This window comes from Lepisosteus oculatus, chromosome 6 (assembly GCF_040954835.1).
Source record: "Lepisosteus oculatus isolate fLepOcu1 chromosome 6, fLepOcu1.hap2, whole genome shotgun sequence".
Classification (NCBI taxonomy): domain Eukaryota; kingdom Metazoa; phylum Chordata; class Actinopteri; order Semionotiformes; family Lepisosteidae; genus Lepisosteus; species Lepisosteus oculatus.
The window spans coordinates 45,354,017-45,373,334 of record NC_090701.1 but is presented as its reverse complement, the minus strand read 5'-3'; the positions used below and the strand labels follow the sequence as shown (position 1 = coordinate 45,373,334).

General features: G+C 41.6%; 3 non-coding genes across 3 annotated transcripts; all 3 read left to right on the top strand.

Annotated features, from left to right (window-relative positions):
- The first annotated feature begins 6,788 nt into the window (after nt 1-6,788).
- trnal-aag (transfer RNA leucine (anticodon AAG)) lies at nt 6,789-6,870 on the top strand. The gene has a single exon. It is a non-coding gene; the product is annotated as a tRNA-Leu (tRNA).
- A 622-nt stretch (nt 6,871-7,492) lies between these two features.
- On the top strand, nt 7,493-7,565 carry trnak-uuu (transfer RNA lysine (anticodon UUU)). The gene has a single exon. It is a non-coding gene; the product is annotated as a tRNA-Lys (tRNA).
- A 666-nt stretch (nt 7,566-8,231) lies between these two features.
- On the top strand, nt 8,232-8,305 carry trnat-agu (transfer RNA threonine (anticodon AGU)). The gene has a single exon. It is a non-coding gene; the product is annotated as a tRNA-Thr (tRNA).
- Nucleotides 8,306-19,318: the final 11,013 nt, after the last annotated feature.

Below are 19,318 nucleotides of genomic sequence, written 5' to 3'. Positions count from 1 at the left end.
TATTGGAGAACTGAAGTCAACATTAGAATATGACTTTCACCCAGTTTATTTGCAGCACTTGCTAACATTTAACATAAGGGCGGAGCGGTGGCTCTGTGGCTAAGGATCTGCCCCTGTGACTGGAAGGTTGCCGGTTCAAATCCCGCGGCCGGCAGAGGAATCCTACTCCGTTGGGCCCCTGAGCAAGGCCCTTAACCCTAACTGCTCCAGGGGCGCTGTACAATGGCAGACCCTGCGCTCTGACCCCAAGCTTCTCTCCCTGTCTCTGTGTCTGTGTCTCTATGGAGAAAAGCTGGGGTATGCGAAAAGACGCATTCCTAATGCAAGAAATTGTATAGGGCTAATAAAGAAACATTATTATTATTAAAATAACACATTTTAAGTTAAATAAGAGAATAAGAGTTTTCAAGGATGGATTAGAAATGTACACTTTAAAAATGTTGTCATGTAACAAAATGTATATCACTGAGAGCTGCGCAATGGTTTATATTGCTGCCTTGCAGTTCTGGGGCATGGGTTCAGTTTGTGGGAATCTGCTTAGAGTATGTTCTCCCCTTTTTTGTATGAATTTCCTCCCACAGTCCAAAGACATACTGGTAGGTCAATTGGCATCTGGGAAAATGACCCGTAGTGTGAGTGTGAGCGTGTCTGTGATTGACTGGTGTCTGTTCGAGGTGAAGCCTGTCTTGTACCTGTTGCTTGCTGGGTCAGGCTCTGGCTCCCCAGTGGCACTGAACTTTGGATAAAGACGTTAGAAAATGTATTGATAAATGCATATCATTGCAATGGGGTGATATTGTTGTCAGGCACTCAAGGAGCAATATGGTAACTTGTAAGTTGTACAAGCAGTACAAAAAATAGTAAAATAGTTGAAGTATAAGTTATTTTTTTTATATTTGTTTTCTCTTCTTGCAGACATATCTGCAAATGCTTTTGTTTTAATACTGAGCTGCCAGGTGAGAAATCTCAGTGTTCCAGTGGGCTCTGGACTGTCAAATGAAACATCTAGCGAACTCCAAGATACCATCAACAATTTGGTGAGTACAGGTATCTTGCAAAAATCAGAATCTTTATTTTGTGATATAACTATAATTTTGTGATGAGGGGAGATAATTGAATATTGGATCTTTCAAGCAATTGGAGAGTATCAAATATTTCCCATTAAATCAATTAAGTAGAGATTCACAAATGCAGTTATGAAATTGAAATTTACTTACACAGTAGGTCATTTTCTAGAGCAATCTAAGTGAGATATCCTAAGGTAGTATCTCAACCAAGACTGGAAACTCTAATTTAACGACTTCTGCACACAGCTCTTCATCTAGTAACAGAGTCATCTGTTCGATCTTTTGGACACACAAACACAAACTCATCTCCTGCATAGCAAGACAGATCCTCAGACTGATAACTAGAAACATAAGAAAACAGGCAGCTGATTAATCCATGGATCTGACCCAACTATCCCTTGAGAGAAGTCAGGGTATCGGCCTGAATAGTTACTATCAAGTACTTTTCTGACCAATCAGTGTCTTCAGCAGATTCTGGTCATCAAAAAATATCTTGTACACTGGTATGAAAATGATTTCTCTGCCTTGCTGCAATGTTATAGATAATTGTGATATTCTCTTTCTCTCTTTTCAGCTTCAAAGGCTTCTCTTAAAGTCCAGCAACATGCCTCTCACATTTCCCCCCATTACATTCACGTAAGGCATTAGAACATCAGTCTGTTTCTCTCTCAATGAACTCCAATGTTTCAATGAATGCTAAAGAACAACAAGCAAAAGCATGTGCAAAGTAATACCAGAAGGATTGTGCCAATACTCAGATTGCATGTACAATAATTTGATTGTTTCATCTGATTGTTTTTTGTTTCATTTGATTTGATGGTTTTCATTTTCATTTGATTGCTTCTGCTTCATCAGGAATACTGATGAACAGATCCAGGCTGCAGTGGTGTATACGCTCCCAAACAATGAAATCACAAACCCCAGTGACTTCCTGACTACCATGCTGAAGATTAGTGGTATGTTCCCTACATATCACTGCCTGATTGATGCAATTGTATTTAGGAAAAACGATCACTTTTATGACAATCATTAAAACACAATCATTGTGTATAGCAACACAGTTACTCAATGAACTGTTTCTTTCATGTACATCTGCAGGTAATCTACCCACAACAACAGCAGCAGCTCCTGTTCCTACTGTCCTCCTGACCTCATTTACATCCACCACTGCCAGTAAATGGGGTTTCCCAGGCTGGGCCCTGGCTATCATCATCCCCTGTGGGATTGCAATCCTCCTCTTGCCCCTCTGGATCCTTCTGTGTGTAAGTAAAACACTGAAATAGGTGTAGAAAGAGCAGTGCTTGTCTCTGTATTACAGTGTGTGCTGTGTCAGTGAGCAGTGTTGTCTCTGTATTACAGTGTGTGCTGTGTCAGTGATCAGTGCTTGTCTCTGTATTACAGTGTGTGTTGTGTCAGTGAGCAGTATTGTCTCTGTATTACAGTGTGTGTTGTGTCAGTGATCAGTGCTTGTCTCTGTATTACAGTGAGTGCTGTGTCAGTGAGCTGTGCTTGTCTCTGTATTACAGTGTGTGCTGTGTCAGTTAGCTGTGCTTGTCTCTGTTTTACAATGTGTGCTGTGTCAGTGAGCAGTGTTGTCTCTGTATTACAGTGTGTGCTGTGTCAGTGAGCTGTGCTTGTCTCTGTATTACAGTGTGTGCTGTGTCAGTGAGCTGTGCTTGTCTCTGTTTTACAATGTGTGCTGTGTCAGTGAGCAGTGTTGTCTCTGTATTACAGTGTGTGCTGTGTCAGTGAGCAGTATTGTCTCTGTATTACAGTGTGTGCTGTGTCAGTGAGCAGTGCTTGTCTCTGTATTACAGTGTCTATTATGTGGCTGCTGTGCTGCATGGAGACGGAGATGGCATCGAAGACAGTCATACCAAGTGCAGTACCCAACAAGAAATGGTCTTTTCTAAAAGGGTAAAACATTTTTTTTGTATGTTTGTTTGCTGTATTTACAGATCTGCCAATCCATTAATTTTTTGTTCAACATTTAAAAAAGATTTTGTCATTTACAAGCCACTTAATAAAAAGTAGCCTTTAATGTATTAGTACATATAGTTCAAAAGACGTCTCATTTTAATAGTAAATATGCAGACCCTTATCTTTTGCTTTTGAGGTGGTTTATAAGAAGCAGGTATCTTCAAATCATTTATGTTTTTCTTTTCATGTTGTTCAGGTCTTCCTGATTTCACCTTTGAAAACGTTTCTGAAAATGACAACCAAATCTTCAAATGGAATGGGATCTTCTGCTCTAACTCTGACTGTCTCCAAAGACCCAAGAATACAAGCTGATCCAATGACATCTGTCATCTCCAATACACTTCCTGGATATTCCTGCACTCACAACAAAAACGTACCAGTAGATATTCTTTTAAGACCCTTAACTCCAAGCTGTAGAAAGGCATGTGAAAACTCCTTACCCAAACCTCAATGCCAGAACTACACTGGAGTAGCTTAAGAGTAACAAAACGAATGTCCTTAAATGGTCCAATCAAACTCTTTACTTGAATCCTATTAAGAATCTTTACTCTAGAGTCTTTGATGTGGCTTTTAAGCTTTGATTCTGGAATCTTAAGGATCAACATACTTGTTGCTTTGGGTTGCTGTTGAAACCACTATCATCCTTTCTGTCTGGAGTGAGCGAGACACAATGAAGCTATTTGAAGAGTTCACATGCCACACAGACACCCCTCATTATTGCTCAACTTTGAAATTGTGACAGAAAACAGAAAGATACCTCCAATGGATGTCAAAGAAGCTACCATATTATTGGATTAACACACTTGAAGACATTTCCGAATGAGATCTACCTGAAAGCAAACAAGTGAAATGTGCTGAATGTCCATTCTAATGTTGTGTAATATGTTACTTTAGATTTGATAAAAAAGGACTTAATGACATTTAAAAGCACTTTGGGAAGCATTCCATTGGTAGTACTTCTATTACACAAGAGCAAGAAGATAAGTTTTACAACATTTCACCATCCATTAACACAACTCTCAAATGCCTTAAGGACTGAAGGGGAAATTAACAATATTTATTTTTAAATTATTTAACTTTAGTGTAACACAAATGATATTGTCCTTACTATGCCAATTGTTCTGATGTTAGGAATTGCATTTTAATTTATCAGTAGACAAATCATAAAAATGAACTTGTTGTAAAGAAGGGTTCTCCAGCCCAGCTTGTGACACTAGAATTATTGACCTTACAGCACATTACATCTGAGCTATTGGTTACTTCACTCAGTCCTAAGAAGAATTAACCATTTACTCATTCAGACTGTCAAAGATCGCTTTTTGCTCCTGAGACGTTACAGATTTCAACAACTTAAGCTCAACAGAACCTAAACAAAGAAAAGGCATTGAGAGATCAGTTATAATAATAACGTTTATCTAATGAAACAAAGGTCACAGGTCACTGTGTCACAAGCACTAGGGTTGGACATCCTTGCTGCCGAAAGAATCCTGAACTGATAGACTGTGGGAGATATTTTGAAGCCATATTTATTAGTATTGATGCTTCTGCCCCTGAAATACTGCAGAATGGAGGGCAGAAACATTCTTTTTTGTGAAACAAACCTTTGTTTGTGATAAAATTTTTGTTTCCTCTTGTTTTTAATGAAATCAATATATTTTCTTATGCACAAACTGTATTTGCCCCTTCTGTTTGTCTTCATTTCCTGTTCAGCATTTCCTCTATCACATTTGTGGCAGCAAAGGGTATGTGGCTATCAGACCTTAATGATTGAGGTGGGAGTATCATTACTTGTAGGGCACACTTGTGTGGATATTAGTACTGCTTCCTCACAGTGACATTATCTTGGATTTTGTTTTGGGATCTTGTGCATGTCTGTGCAGAGATCATCACACTTCCTTTGTTGGCATGATTTTCACCATGTCTTCTCCTCACAGCTCTTGTAGGTGATTCATTCACTGCCTGGAGGAGGAAAGCTAAAATGTGTGTTGGCTGAAATATGTCTGTAGGACACGGAACCATTTGCTATAAAAAATAACTGCTTACACTTATATAGCACTTTTCAGGACAATCCACTCAAAACGCTTTACAGGTAATGGGGACTCCCCTCCACCACCACCAATGTGCAGCATCCACCTGGGTGATGCGACGACAGCCATAGTGCACTAGAACGCTCACCACATCAGCTATCAGTGGGGAGGAGAGCAGAGTAATGTAGCCAATTCATAGAGGGGGATTATTAGGAGGCCATGATTGGTAAGGGCCAATGGGAAATTTGGCCAGGACGCCAGGGTTACACCCCTACTCTTTTCAAGAAACACCCTGGGATTCTTAATGACCACAGAGAGTCAGGACTTCTTACATTGGCAGGAGTGAGGTGGGGGTTCCACAAGATTGTTAGGTCAGTAAAATTTAGGATTTGTTCTGTTGGGTCATTAGACATTGTTGTTACTGTTGCTTCCATCGCTGTACCAAAAAACCTCAAAAAAAAATAAAAAACATTACTTTTGGTATTGAGTTCACATTGCCTAGACTATATCAAAATATTGATGCAACAGTATTTCTTGCAAAAGAACTATGATCTATCAAACGTAAGTAATTGGACTTGGCAGCAGTTGAGGACAAAATTACAAAGCCCTTAGAATAAGAGATGTGGCATAAAATTGACTACTCGGTAAGGGAGAGGCTTGTATGGCACAGCACTGTCTATCCACACCCTAACACAACCCAGAACAAGTAACCTGAGAAGAAAGCTAGCGTGCCAATAACATGAAAGAAGGGAGAAAGTCCACTCTTCAGTTTCCGTGAAGATCTGAACATTGAACTAGTTTATGTTTTCTGCCACAAGCTCTGAAGTCCTTTGTTATTTATATACCAATTCTTCATTACTATTACTTGAATGCACCACATTGACACAGTGGTTTCATAACTTTTACCCTGCTTAAAAGTAATCATGCAACACATTTTCAGATTTCTTTATAGTGCATTATTAATGCTGACGTCTTGTCTGCAATGGATCTCTCAAGATTTCTTTCATCACAAAATAGCCATAGTTTTTTTTATATGTATTTTGAAACTCCTCCATACTTGTTGCAGTCTTTATTTATGCTTAGCTAAAATGGGAAAAAACACATTAGCTTGACGAAATATACAAGGTTCTAAAGCTCCTTAACGAAAAATAGCACAATGCAAGGGGGTGCAGTGGCTAGTATTCCTTCAATGCCCTGCTGGTGTTCCGGGTTCGATTCCTGAAGTGTTATCTGTGTGGCTTAATGAAGCAAAGATTACTTTGGGGGATTATTTGTTACTTTAAGAACAGTAGTTAACCAAGCAGTCAGAAATTTGATCGTTAACAAAGCTAAATGCATCGGAAGTATCTTTAAAAGCGCAGAGAAACATCGTAACACTTCAAGGGTGTCTGAATTTCACCGTGTATAGCAGGTACTCTAAAGGAAACGAGCAAAGGCCTCCCACTCTAGAGAATTTAAATTGACCTCCTCCTTTTCGCCAGATCGAGCCCTCTAAAAGTTTCTAATTTTAGGAGGCGCTACACGTTTCAGAAAGCCTCCTCCTGGAAAAGTAAAATGACTTCAAGGACGCTATACGCTGAGCTCTGAAGCCTCCCGCTAAGAAGAACTATATGCAGAGGTACCAGAGAAGTAGAGATTTCACCAAGAGAGAGGAAACAGCTCAGTAAACAAAGATGCAGTTAAGAAAGCCAGCAACGAAAACAGAGAGCGTGGAGGTAGCGTGGCCGAGCGGTCTAAGGCGCTGGATTAAGGCTCCAGTCTCTTCGGAGGCGTGGGTTCGAATCCCACCGCTGCCAAATGTTTTTCGACTCCCTGGAATTTGACCAGTTGAAAACAATCCTACTGTTCTTAAAGTAACGAAAAGCTGTGACTTATTATGCAAATCATCTCTCATCGCTTCGGTGGACGTGTAAGACCTGAACTGTCATAAGATTTTGTAATTTATATAATTTTTCTATATTTTATCAATTAATATGCAATCAGAATAAATCGCAATTAAATACGGGTCAGAAAGCGGGAATGGGAGAACGTAAACCGTACTCGTACTGGATTTCACAGGGATTCTGAAATTTTTCTTGCAAAAGTATTCAGGTTTGTTTGAAAATATAATTTAAAAGTATCCTAAAAATTCCTAGCGTCCAGTCTCTGAAGTCGCTGTCACTAAACTCCGACATGATTTCCCGCAGATGTGCACAGTGCCTTTACTTTTCTCTGCCCTCGATGAGACGGAGGATGAATTGAGGGAGCCCCTTGACGCCCCATGTCTCACTGTATTTCTCATCCTACTGGGAGTGGTGCTGTCGCTTCTGGGTAAAATCTGTCGGGTGTCGTCCCAGACGGGTCAGGTATGACTGCGCTTTGCCACAAGAAGAGACACGTGACTCGCCAGAAAGCTGCCGGTAGGGTCTGCCTTTACGAGCCCGGATAGCTCAGTCGGTAGAGCATCAGACTTTTAATCTGAGGGTCCAGGGTTCAAGTCCCTGTTCGGGCGCTTGTTTTGCTTCACTCAATTGCAAACACCCAAAATAGTTGGCCTTTTGTCCTTTAGTTACTTGAGTTGTACAATTTATATTTTCAATGTTAAATACGTTTCATCCTCTGTAGCATTTTCCTTTACATCTACCAGCACTGCTTCAAGAGATAGTTTAGTGGCAGAACGCATGCTTCGAATGTATGAGGTGCTGCGTTCAGTCCCTGGCGTCTCTAGGTTTTTTTTTATCTACCCAACTCATATTGCAAACTTTTCTTGAGTGAGAAGCCTTTGCTCCTTTCCTTAGAGTACCCGCTGTACACGGTGAAATTCAGACACTCTTGAAGTGTTACGATGTTTCTCTGCGCTTTTAAAGATACTTCCGATGCAAATGATTGACACTAATTTAAAGTCATCTGGAGAAAATTAGGGAAAGATCGTCTTTCTTGTCACGGCTGTTGAAGAATTGACCTGCTGACTCTCAGCCGGGTTTACTTGAAAACCTGTTCAGCGAGCGAGACTCCCTCTGGACTCCGCACTGAGCTGAAAGCTGCGCGAATCCTCACTGTACTGTTACAAGAGCTTTCATGGAGATGATCTACATAGAGCGCAGCGACAACATCGTGAACTGTTTCGTTATATGAAGGAAAAGCTGAAAACGTAATTCTGGGAAGGAAGAGTAGAGTTGGCGCCGTGGCTTAGTTGGTTAAAGCGCCTGTCTAGTAAACAGGAGATCCTGGGTTCGAATCCCAGCGGTGCCTTTTTGTGCACGGAGCTACATTTATGAGCGAAAGCAGCAGAATGCGATACACCTACGATATTCTGTCTCTGACTTAACTGGGAGCGCGTTGGACTGCTAGACCTTGATACAATGAAGTCATTCGAATGATGTGGAGTCGTGTCCCGCCAGAATCGCGGTGCACTTGGATTTAAGCGTTCCCAATCCTCAGGAGACCGGCGTTGTCAACGAGAGGACTTCTTTACAATCGGAAACGAATCAGAGGTCACAAGGGAGAAACTACAAGTGCGTTTAACACCGAGCACTCGCGCACCTTTCTTGTTAAAGGATTCTAGGTGTATGGAACAAGCTCGACACACAATACACAATACAAATGTACACTTGAAAATACAAAGTCCTCAGGACACCATGTAACATTAAGTCTATATAGCAGATATATAGTCTTTTTTAGAACTAGTGTTTCAAAGTCCTAACTAGACAAATGGAAAATACAAACAATGTGGTTTCCGTGCTATTGGATCTTCTCAGCAGTGATGAGTCCAGGACGGTCGCTGAGCCTCGTATCTCTTCTACATACCAGTTCAAACAGGCTGCAGTACCGCAGAGAAACAGCAGAGGGAAGCAAATGCGCATTAGAGACCTCCCGGGGCATGAAATAGTCAGACTACCGGTCAAGTTAAAATGTTACCCTCAGGTGTTAACGCATTATGTAGGAAGATATCAGAAGGTTGGAATTTGTGCACCGTTAGTGTATCCTAATCAGTAGTGTTTAATAATATAGCCACGGGAAACTCCAACTGGCTCACTCATTATATGCATCATAATTCTGGATGTAATCCACATAATATTAGATACTCGTTTAAAAGGTCGTTCTCCTATTTCACTGAATGAACACAATGGATCCAGTAACCACAAACCAGCTCTGAGTGGTTTGATTTATTTAGAAAATTTACTTGATCTTATCTGCTATATTAAAAATGCTGTTCTATAGTACTAACTTTATTTTAAAAAGATAGATGGACCCAAAACCATAATTTAAAGCAACGGATTAAGAACACATCCAGTGCAGCAATCAAGCAGAAACAGGGTTTAGATTGAATAAGTGCAAGAGGAACACCGACACTCGACAGTACACAGTTTGTAATGAAAAGTGTTACTTCTTCATGTCCTGTTTTCGGAATGTATTAGGAAACACACTTTCACAGATGTCAATAAATCCATATTAACTATAACAATAATCAATAGTAGTAAGAAGAAATGTAATTTGAAAGTTGTTGGCCGTTGAAGAAATGAACTGTTGAATCTGGACTCCGCACTGAGCTGAAAGCTGCGAGCTCCTCACCGCGTATCCTGTAGTGTTACAAGAGCTTTCGTGGAGATGATCTATGTGGAGTGCAGCCACACAAACACCTTGAACTTGTATGGAAGAAAATGCGTAAGAGCATGAACAGTGTTGAAGATAGAAATATGCACAGTACAACTAGAAAAAAGGAATGACAAAAGTCAGAGGTTCACAACAGATTAAAAAAAACACTGTACCCTCAGATTAAAAGAAGATGATTGATGGACTGAGCTATCAGGGCTTTAAAAGTGTTAGAGCACCATCAGGATCCTCTATCACAACTCTATCGATGAGAGTTAATGCCTCTTTGACCTCTTCAGAGCAATCACGGAGTCTAATAAGTGATACTGGTCAGGTAATTTGCCAGACCGTTTTATATCATACAGTGTTGCAGGAAGCCGGAGCCTATCCACCAAGCAACAAGCGCAAGGCAGGGTACACCCTGGGGGGGGGCGCCAGTCCATCACAGGGCAAATGCAAGCCAGTCATACACAGAGACGATTTGGAGGCCACAGTAAAGACCAAGGGGGAGCATTTGGGCCTCCCTACTCTTATCAAGAAATGCCCAGGAATCTTTCATGACCACTGACAGACAGGACCTCAGTTTAACATATCATCTGAAAGACAGCACCCACTACCATATAGTGTCCCTGCCAAGATATTGGGGGCATCAGATCCTAGACAGCCCCCGGGGTGGTGCCCACCCCATTGGTCCCACTAACACCACTTCCAGCAGCCACCATAGCTTCCCAGGAGGTCTCCCATCCAGGTGCTGAACAATCTGAAACCTGCTTAGTTTCAGTAGGAAACCAGCCAAGAGCTTTAGGGTCATTAGCTGCTGGCTGTCAGTTGTGTGTTTTGTTTGTAAATTACCTATCCCACTTTACTGTCAGAGATGTTGTGATCAAAGGACCTAAGCTGACTAATGTGCAAAAAAAAAATCAAATTCTGCAACATATTGAAAGCCTAGCTTCGCAGAGTATTGCAATGCGTCACTCATGTCATTATTTTCCAAAAGGAACACATCAAGATTTGCCGAGAAGACAGTGACTCCTTGCATGTTAATTGTCCTGATTTGTTTTTAAGTTTGAGGTTCATTTAATGTAAGCCAAGGTCTCAAATAATAACCATTTAGGTTTTAAAGGGTGTATTTTATTCAGCATTGAACTGTTTAAAAATGCCAGGACAGCCAATGAAAATTGCTGGTGTTGCATGATGCACAATTAATCTTAACAAGTTGTGTCCTTTCCCCAGCATGACCCCTGTAATCTTCAATAAGCCTGCTGCTCAAGAGGAATGGGAGGGACCCAGAGGCACCCAGCAACAGGGTACAATAAAGTTATAAATCTCCTAAATAATGGCAACACAATCGAGATGAGCTGGTTTGAGCAGGGAGGGAGAGAGACGACACCCCCCTCTCCTCGAACTGTTCCCATCCTGATGATTGGCCCATGGTGATCTCAGATAAACCCCGAAGACTGTGCCAATGACAACATAGAGGTATTCACACCTGTTCTAGATCGATGCCATGAATTTTCCACCCTGCCATTCTTTGTTCTTCTGCTTTGGCATTGCCCTGCTTGGTTGTGAAAGACTCTGATAAAACCCATTACATTTTCTATGTCTAATGTACCTTTACAGCAGGGGTCTCTAAGCCTGATCTTGTGCATCCCCAGTCCAGCAGGTTTTAAAGGTGTACTCTGAATCATCGATTTCTAAGGTCCCCAAGCAATTTAATGATGACCCGTTAAAGAGGTGGTGTTCAATGATGGCATTCAGAGAGTATTTTCTAGAAAAATCAGAATATCCTTGAGCCCTCAATAACTGGTGTTCCCTTTGTAGGGATGCAAGGAGTCAGAGAAGGTTTGAAATGTGTTGGAATCTAATGGTGTTCATGTGTGTTTCCTGTGGGTGCTCCATTTTTTCCACAGTCCAAAGACATACTGGTAGGTTGACTTGCTTGTGGGAAAATTGGACCTGGGGTGAGTGTGTTTGTGTCTACTACTCTTCATTTTTTGTCCATTGTTGGGAACACACGCATTCTCTCCTTTTTGAGTTTTAATCTGTATGTTTTTCCGGCAGTGCAAAAACACTGGCATTCTGAATTTTATATTGCCATGTGCCTGCAAATATAACTGTATCAAAATAAAAATGTCAGAAAATTCCAGCAAACAAATCAAACAAAGTGAATGAGCTCTGGGCATGTAAATACAAGAATGTATGTGAATGTACCAAATATCCCTAAGGGCCTGTGGGTGCAGAATATGTTGTAAGACAGAAGAAGCCAAGCAGCCCAGAACACAGTTCAGATGAAATGAATGAATGAAAGATAAGTAGTTTCTTTCTCTATTCCTCACAAGAATGTATTTTTGTAATGCAAGCCTTGAGGTGAATCATGTCTCCCAAGATGCCGCTATATAGCAACGCAGGTTGTCCTGTGGACTCGGGGTTTAAATGCCTTGAGAACATGAAACAGGTACGGGCCTCTCACCGACTGATGAGCGGTTCCAACAAAAGCTGCTGAGAGAGCCGCCACACCTCTCCACCCCCGCACCAGCCGCACCCTGCACTTGACATGCACAAGCTTCTCTTCGTGTGCACAGCAGATCCCAGCGCAGGCCACCTCAGGGTGACAGCTCCGCCCGTCTGTTAAACACCTGTCAGCACTTCTGAGCGCTGTTTCCTTCCCTGTTATTTTCCAGATTTGAAAGCTAATTGGGCCTGTGGCCACTGCTCTGCCGCTGCCTTTCACTGTCTCTTCACTGTTATGTTCTCTATTTGTATACTGATCGGCGGTCATTAATCACACAGCTTCTTAATTATGAACGAACACTTTACTAACACAGTGCTCTTTAACTCTTACTACACTAACTCTGTAACTGCCTAACCAATGCTCCTCAATCTACTACTCTATACAGTATATATACTCTATTTACATATTCATGTACTGCATCATCTGTGCAGTATGGCAACCCGTAAGGATCACACTTTACCAATATCCTTACATTCACCAGGCTTTATTCTGCTCGCCGTTTTTCAGATCTGAGAGTCAAGGCTTCAGCTAGCAGGATATCGGTCATCACACACACAGCTGCTGCTGCTGCTAGTAATCATCATCATCATCATCATTTGGCTTGTTAACTCTTGTTATTTAGACCTACCCCTCTTCTGTAAACCCACAAAGTCCTCTCAATTATTTTCAGACCATTATTTAGTTTCTAGTCCTAGATGGAATCTGTGGGGAATCTTCCCAGCTTCTTCAGTTCAGTTCAGTTTATTTGTCATATTCATAATGAAGCCCAATGAAATGCTTATTTGCATGTATCGTCCAATGCAAAGACATTAAGGAAACACCAAAACATAAACACAGAACAGCAGCAACAACAACATGTTAAATAACATACAACTTAAATGCAAATCAGACAAGCAGTGTGAGAAGAAAAAAAAAGCAGTGTGATGTACTGTACCAGTGGTAGGGGAAGAGTTCAGTAATCTGATAGCTTGAAACTGTAACAAGCTGTCTCTGAATCTGGAGGTATGTGCGTGTATGCTCCTATAATGATTGCCAGAGAGAAGGGGAGAGAAAAGTGAGAAACCAGGATGATTGGAGAGCTGTACTCCAATGATGGACTGGTCTGATCTGATCACCACCCATAAAACCTTTCAGTCAGACAACGAGCTGCTGAGAAACCACACTGTAATACCACACGTGAGCACACTCTCAATAGCGCACCTGTAAAATGTAGTTGAAGACAGACCACATTGTTTCAACTGTCTGAGTAACTAAAGGAGCTGCTGTGCCTTCTTTATAGCTCGTTACATGCTGGAACCATGTTAAATCATTACTGATGAAGGTAACCAGGAACTTGAAGCAGCTAACCATCTTTACAGCCACCCCATTGATGTGAATAGGCCTGTGGTCCCCACCCTGCTTTCTAAAATGGACAACCAGCTCCTTGGTTTTGCTGACGTTAAGAGAGAGGTTATTGTCACAGCACCACTCCACCAGGTTCCTGAACTCATCCCTGAAGGACAACTCATCATTACTGGTGATGGTCGAGTCATCTGCATATTTGTAGATGGAATTGGAGCTGTGTCTGGCCACACAATCGTGGGTAAACAAGGAAAACAGCACGGGGCTAAACACACAGCCCTGAGGAGCACCAGGAGCAAGCGTTACTGTGATCAGGACAGTTTTTGCAGCACCAGGAGCAGGTGATTCTGCGATAGGGACAGTTGTTGGAGTGCCAGGAGCAGGTGACGCTGCGATCAGAAGAGTTGTTGTAGTCCCAGGATCATGTGATACTGCAATCGGGACAGTTGTTAGAGCACAAGGAGCAGGTGATGCTGTGATCGGGACAGTTGTTGGAGCGCCCCCCGGGAGCAGGTGATGCTGCGATCGGGATTAATGTTGGAGCGCCTCGAGCAGGTGTTGCTGTGAAGGGGACAGGTGTTGGAGCATCAGGAGCAGGCGATGCTGTGATGGGGACAATTGTTGATAAAAGAGACACTGGCGCTCCAACAACACCTAGTCGCCTCTCTGACTCCACAGCTGGAACCTGCAACATTTCTCTTTAGAAGCCAAGAAGTCCTTTCACTAGCTTCAATAGGTACGTCAGCTCTCAAGGTGGGGCGTTGTTGTACTTTTCCAGTCACATTTATTATAAACATTAAAGCCACTTACAAAAATGGTTCAGGCTGTCATGGGGGATGTGTGGGTGTAGTTTTATTGCACTTTGGGCTCCATTTTCTGATTTGAGTCTGGAGGTATCTTCTGTGTGGAGTTTGGATGTTGCATCCATACTGGTGTGCTTTGAGTCCCTAGATTCCTCCTGCCACACCCAAAATGTCACATTTATTGGTGTTAATGCATTGCTGTTAATTATTGATTGAATCAATGAAAGACACTTTTTTGCACCCTGTGCTTCTGGAATAGGATTGATGTATTTAGCTTACTGACAAAAAAAAAGATTACCCATTACCATTCCAAATATATAAATACTGATAAAAAAAATATTAGTACAGAACAGACAGACCTCCAGACATGTGGAGAAAAGATCTACTGCAATCACACAATTACATATTTATACATCTTAACCTAAACATAAAATACAAATGTGTTCAGTATCTGCTATATTTCTCTTACCATTTCAAATATGCTGAACTACCTGCTAGCAGAACGGTTGGAGAAGTACATGACTGTACAGTATATGTAAAATACAGTTGTACTTTATAAACTGTAATTCAATACTGGGTGCAGTCACACCACAGGTAGACAACATACGTTGAACATATGTAAAGGATTCAAATGCAATACACGTTAAATACGACTGGTGTGACCTATTAAAGTATATTTTTCTGAAACAAAAAAAACCCCGATAAAGGTCAGACAGCAAACAAATGACCGTAGAGTAAAGGTTTATAGAGTCTCGGCGCTGACCTCCGCGATCATACAGATTGTTAGCTGGTTTCAATTTAGAGCTTAGCTATAGTGAGCAATACCAGGTGCGCGAGTCCCCAGTACCAGGGCTGGGTCACTTCTGCTGCAGAAAACAATCCAAGAGTTGCCTCGCATACGCGAGCACTTGCATACAAGTCTACATTTACCTGTCTCTAGTTCACCAGTTCGGACTGGGACTCTCCGCGGGTCTTTCTGTCCGAACCAGAGCTTGAATCAGTCCGCGCGCATCCCCGTGGAGTTTCGCCGTGGATTTTAACGGCGGTGATGACGCCTAAGAGCGGGATGACTCGTTTCTTTTATCCCTGACAACCAGGTACTTTCACATTATCACAGGTGTAGAAGGTCTAAAAGGAGTGATCGAGTTCAGTATCCGGAGTTTCATTAACTTTAGAAAGAAAGTAACTGTAAGGATATTGGTATCTTTCCAGGCACAGTCCAGATCCATTATCAATACTCCCTTAATAGATGTCCACTGCTGGAGCATTATTCAGCAGTAGGTGTCCGACAGAGGGACATAAAAAGTCGCAGGGCACGATCAATCATCCAACAGGATGACCAATCATTCAGGGGCTCGTCGGGTGTGGGTACCCACTCCACCTGGCTGCCTCTTGACCAAGCACCAGCCCTATTTTCCCCAGTTAAAAAGCCGGGCATCGCCTCCATCTCCGCCGCCTTCCTGTCTCCGCTGGAGCAGCTTGGCTGGCTGACAACAGAACCATGTGCCTGCCACACTTGTAGTCTGAACTTTGGGCCTGAGTTAGCGGGTTAGCCCGTAAGTAAGGACAGAATTCTGCCCGGGGTCTAGCCTGGAGCAGGACCTTGGGACCAGCTAGCTACCATCTAGCGTTCATTTGATCACTGGAGCAATACGGTTGTTTTGGGGGGGTTTTGTCGACACGAACAGAGCATTGTTCAACAGTAGCCGGTACGCCAGGAGCAAACCGACTTTCTCCCTTTTTTTTCCCTGTGACTCCCCCGACTGAGCAGGCACCACCCTGTGCACAGACTTTGTCCGAGTTCAACTCAACGCTAACCGGACAATCCATTTGAAGGAATCGACTGTCAGCGGGAGGCTACAGCACATCTCTCTCTCGCCGACACTTCGAGCTGCCTGAGGCTTGAAGTGGCACCGAGCCAGCATGGGCAACCGATCCGGTCAGCTGTTCCCCATCTGTCTGCGAATCTGAAGTGGTAGATGAGTATAAATCAATAGTCCCCCTCTCGAGAATAAAATTGTTATATGAACACATGTTAATATCAAATGAATTCACTCAACTAGCAGTACTTATGAGTGCCTGAAGGTTAATTATTTTAATAGGATTGGTGAGGTTTAGTGTAACCAACGGTATTCTAAGGTAATATCCCTCTTTTTATGTATCTTTTCAGCTTCGAATGTTTTATGTTTCACTACATCAATACTGTACATGTGTTCGTGTGTTGTAAAGACTCCTTGTTGCTCTGCCGATTGATTCTTAGTATCCAGTGTAAATTCACGCAATCCACTGTTACAGCTAAATATTGTGCCAATAAATTAACCAAACCCCTACATATTGTAAAGATATAGGGACTAACAGTATCCTTATATAAACAGTGCCTTGCAAAAGTATTCAGGGATCGCGAATTTATGCAAACGGCATATTTCAGTTTTTTTCTTTTTCTTAAGAATACTTTCTAACATAAAACAATGTCACATTAAAATAATTTTGAGTTTCAGTGCTTCGAAAGAAAAATATCACAGAGAAAAAGATTTCAATGTAGGATTTGTAATTTAGTCAAATGAAATAATCGGTCAAGGGTCTGAATACTTTTGCAAGGCACTTGTATGCTACATAAATTCAAGGAGGTAATCTGTCTTCCTTAAATTTGCTTATTCCTGCCTCTCCACACCAAACCTTTCCTCCTGCATCTCTCCTTTTTTACTTCTTCCTGGTTACACACAAAACTGACCGGGTAAACAAGTTATATTTTAAATGTATATACCCGTAGTAATCTAAATAGATATAGTCACTATGCAAATACTGTAATCGTTAGAATAAAATCCTTGAAATAACAGAATAACATTTTTATCACAAATTTATTTGCAAAATAACAAAATGTTCATTTTTGTCTAAACCGAGCTTAGGGGCAGAAGGCACTGAAAAGCAACAGATAAGTTACAGACAGCACTATGAACAATCATTCTAACCGAAAGAGAGACCTAGGTGTACCACTTAAGAACTGTGGCTTTCATGGTTGAAAGTACTTTACATTGGGAATTATTGACATTTACAAGCTAAAGACTGGAATGAATGTGTGGCTTTTAGAAGCGATCAAAAAACGTAGTTCTTGTGGGTTTTAATATTTTAAGCCACTATGTATGTTTTTTAAGTTTTTAAATTTTAAATAAGATTTTTATACATATTGTTTTGCTGCAATTTTTTTTCTTTTTAGTAGTTGATATAATTATGGTTTTATAATCATTTGGCTTCATCAAAGGTGTTAGAAATAGTTGTTAGAAATATGCAAGAACAACAAAGTTGCCCTTGTAGTGTGTCTGTGCCCAATCACAGACTTGGGTTACACCACATGGGACAAACACCCTATAGAATCCCTGCACACAGAATTCTATAAAAACATCCTCCATGTGCAGAGAAACATACCTAATAATGCATGCTGAGCTGGATTAGGCCAATAGCCATTGCATATACAAAAAACAGCAATAAATTATTGGTTACACCTAAAAAGCAGTGACCAAAACTCACAAGTCCCTTCCGAGCCAAGAGAAGAGCCCCCCTCAGCCAGCTGGTCCTGAAGGTCACTGACATAAACAATAGTGATACCAACCAGCCTCAGGACAGCACTGATCAAACACCATAAATCAAAATCATCCAAGTCACCGCACAAATGAAACTACACTACCCCATCCACTGGGGAGAAACACAAACACAACACACACTTGATTGCAACAGGAACCTAAAAAGGTAACACACACTAGCTGAGTATCTGACCAGGGTAAAAGACAAGAAAGAGAAATAAGACCCTGACAAGGCAAAGGCTCAGTGATTGCAGCCTCGCCATAGACACTAGACACAGACAGACCTGACTGTACAAAGAGGACTGGCTGTGCTCCCATTAGTATACGAGCAGACAGCTGTGAAACAACATAGCCCACTGTGCTTCCTGCAAGCACTTTTGTTAACTTGTCTAAACATTTACTAATGCCCAACTAGCCCAGAAATAAAATCAGAACTAGAACCCTCAGAATGAGAATGTGCTGGTTTAATTGTAATAAGAGCGAAAGAAAAGAAAGATTCATGGAAATGGTTAGTACTGCAGCCCACCAAATTTAAAATCTGTTATCAAATCAATACTGCTGTGTAGCACATTATGAATATTCAGGGGTGAATGCCTGTCTAACGTTGGGCCTGGTGAAGTTTTTATGTTGCAGTGTTTGAAAAGTGTTACAGAATGTGACACAGCGTAGTAGAGAGTATGGTCTGGGCCAGGATTGCTGAGAAACGTCTACCCTTCCTTTGCAGCCTGCGCATGCTGACGCAGCTACCCACCTGAACTACTACAGCCTATAACTCAGTCTGCTAAAGCTTGTAGTTTCATTTACCTTGCCTCCAAGTGGAAACTCCATTTCCCAGCAGGCAAAAGGAATGACGATCTATTTGTTTCCTGTGGGATGAAGCAGTTAATATGCTAAACTATCCTATTGCTTGAGAATTTCTGTGTATATTGCAGCTCGGGTGCCAGGGTGAGCTAGTAATGTTTTACTGTTCTGTGGGACTGGCACGTTCTGCACGTTCTTTAGAGACATTATACTGTTTGTGAGGATGGTTCCCTGCCTGGTGCATGCAGCTGAAACACCCTGGCTAGGGCTGACTTAGCTCGCCCAAATTGTCACATTGAGGTTTTAAGCTTTCATCATATTTATGACTGCAGGGAGTTACAGGACTGTACTGGATCTTCTTCCTTGAAACATCTTTATGAAAATGGTCTGTGTGTGGTGTATGTTACGGAGATGACCTGTCTTCTGTAGCATTAGGTTGGTGTGTTATATACTGTACTAGCTTGTTCTAGAGCAATCACATTTCAGTGTGGGTCCATTTTCCTGTGAATTTGTACACAGTATTTGTACTATGTAAAAATATTCCATCTCATCATTGACAGCACTTATTTTCCCAGTAAACACTGCCAAAGAGTCACTGGATTTGATAGTCAGTGTTTGATTTCTTCTTCAGTCCATA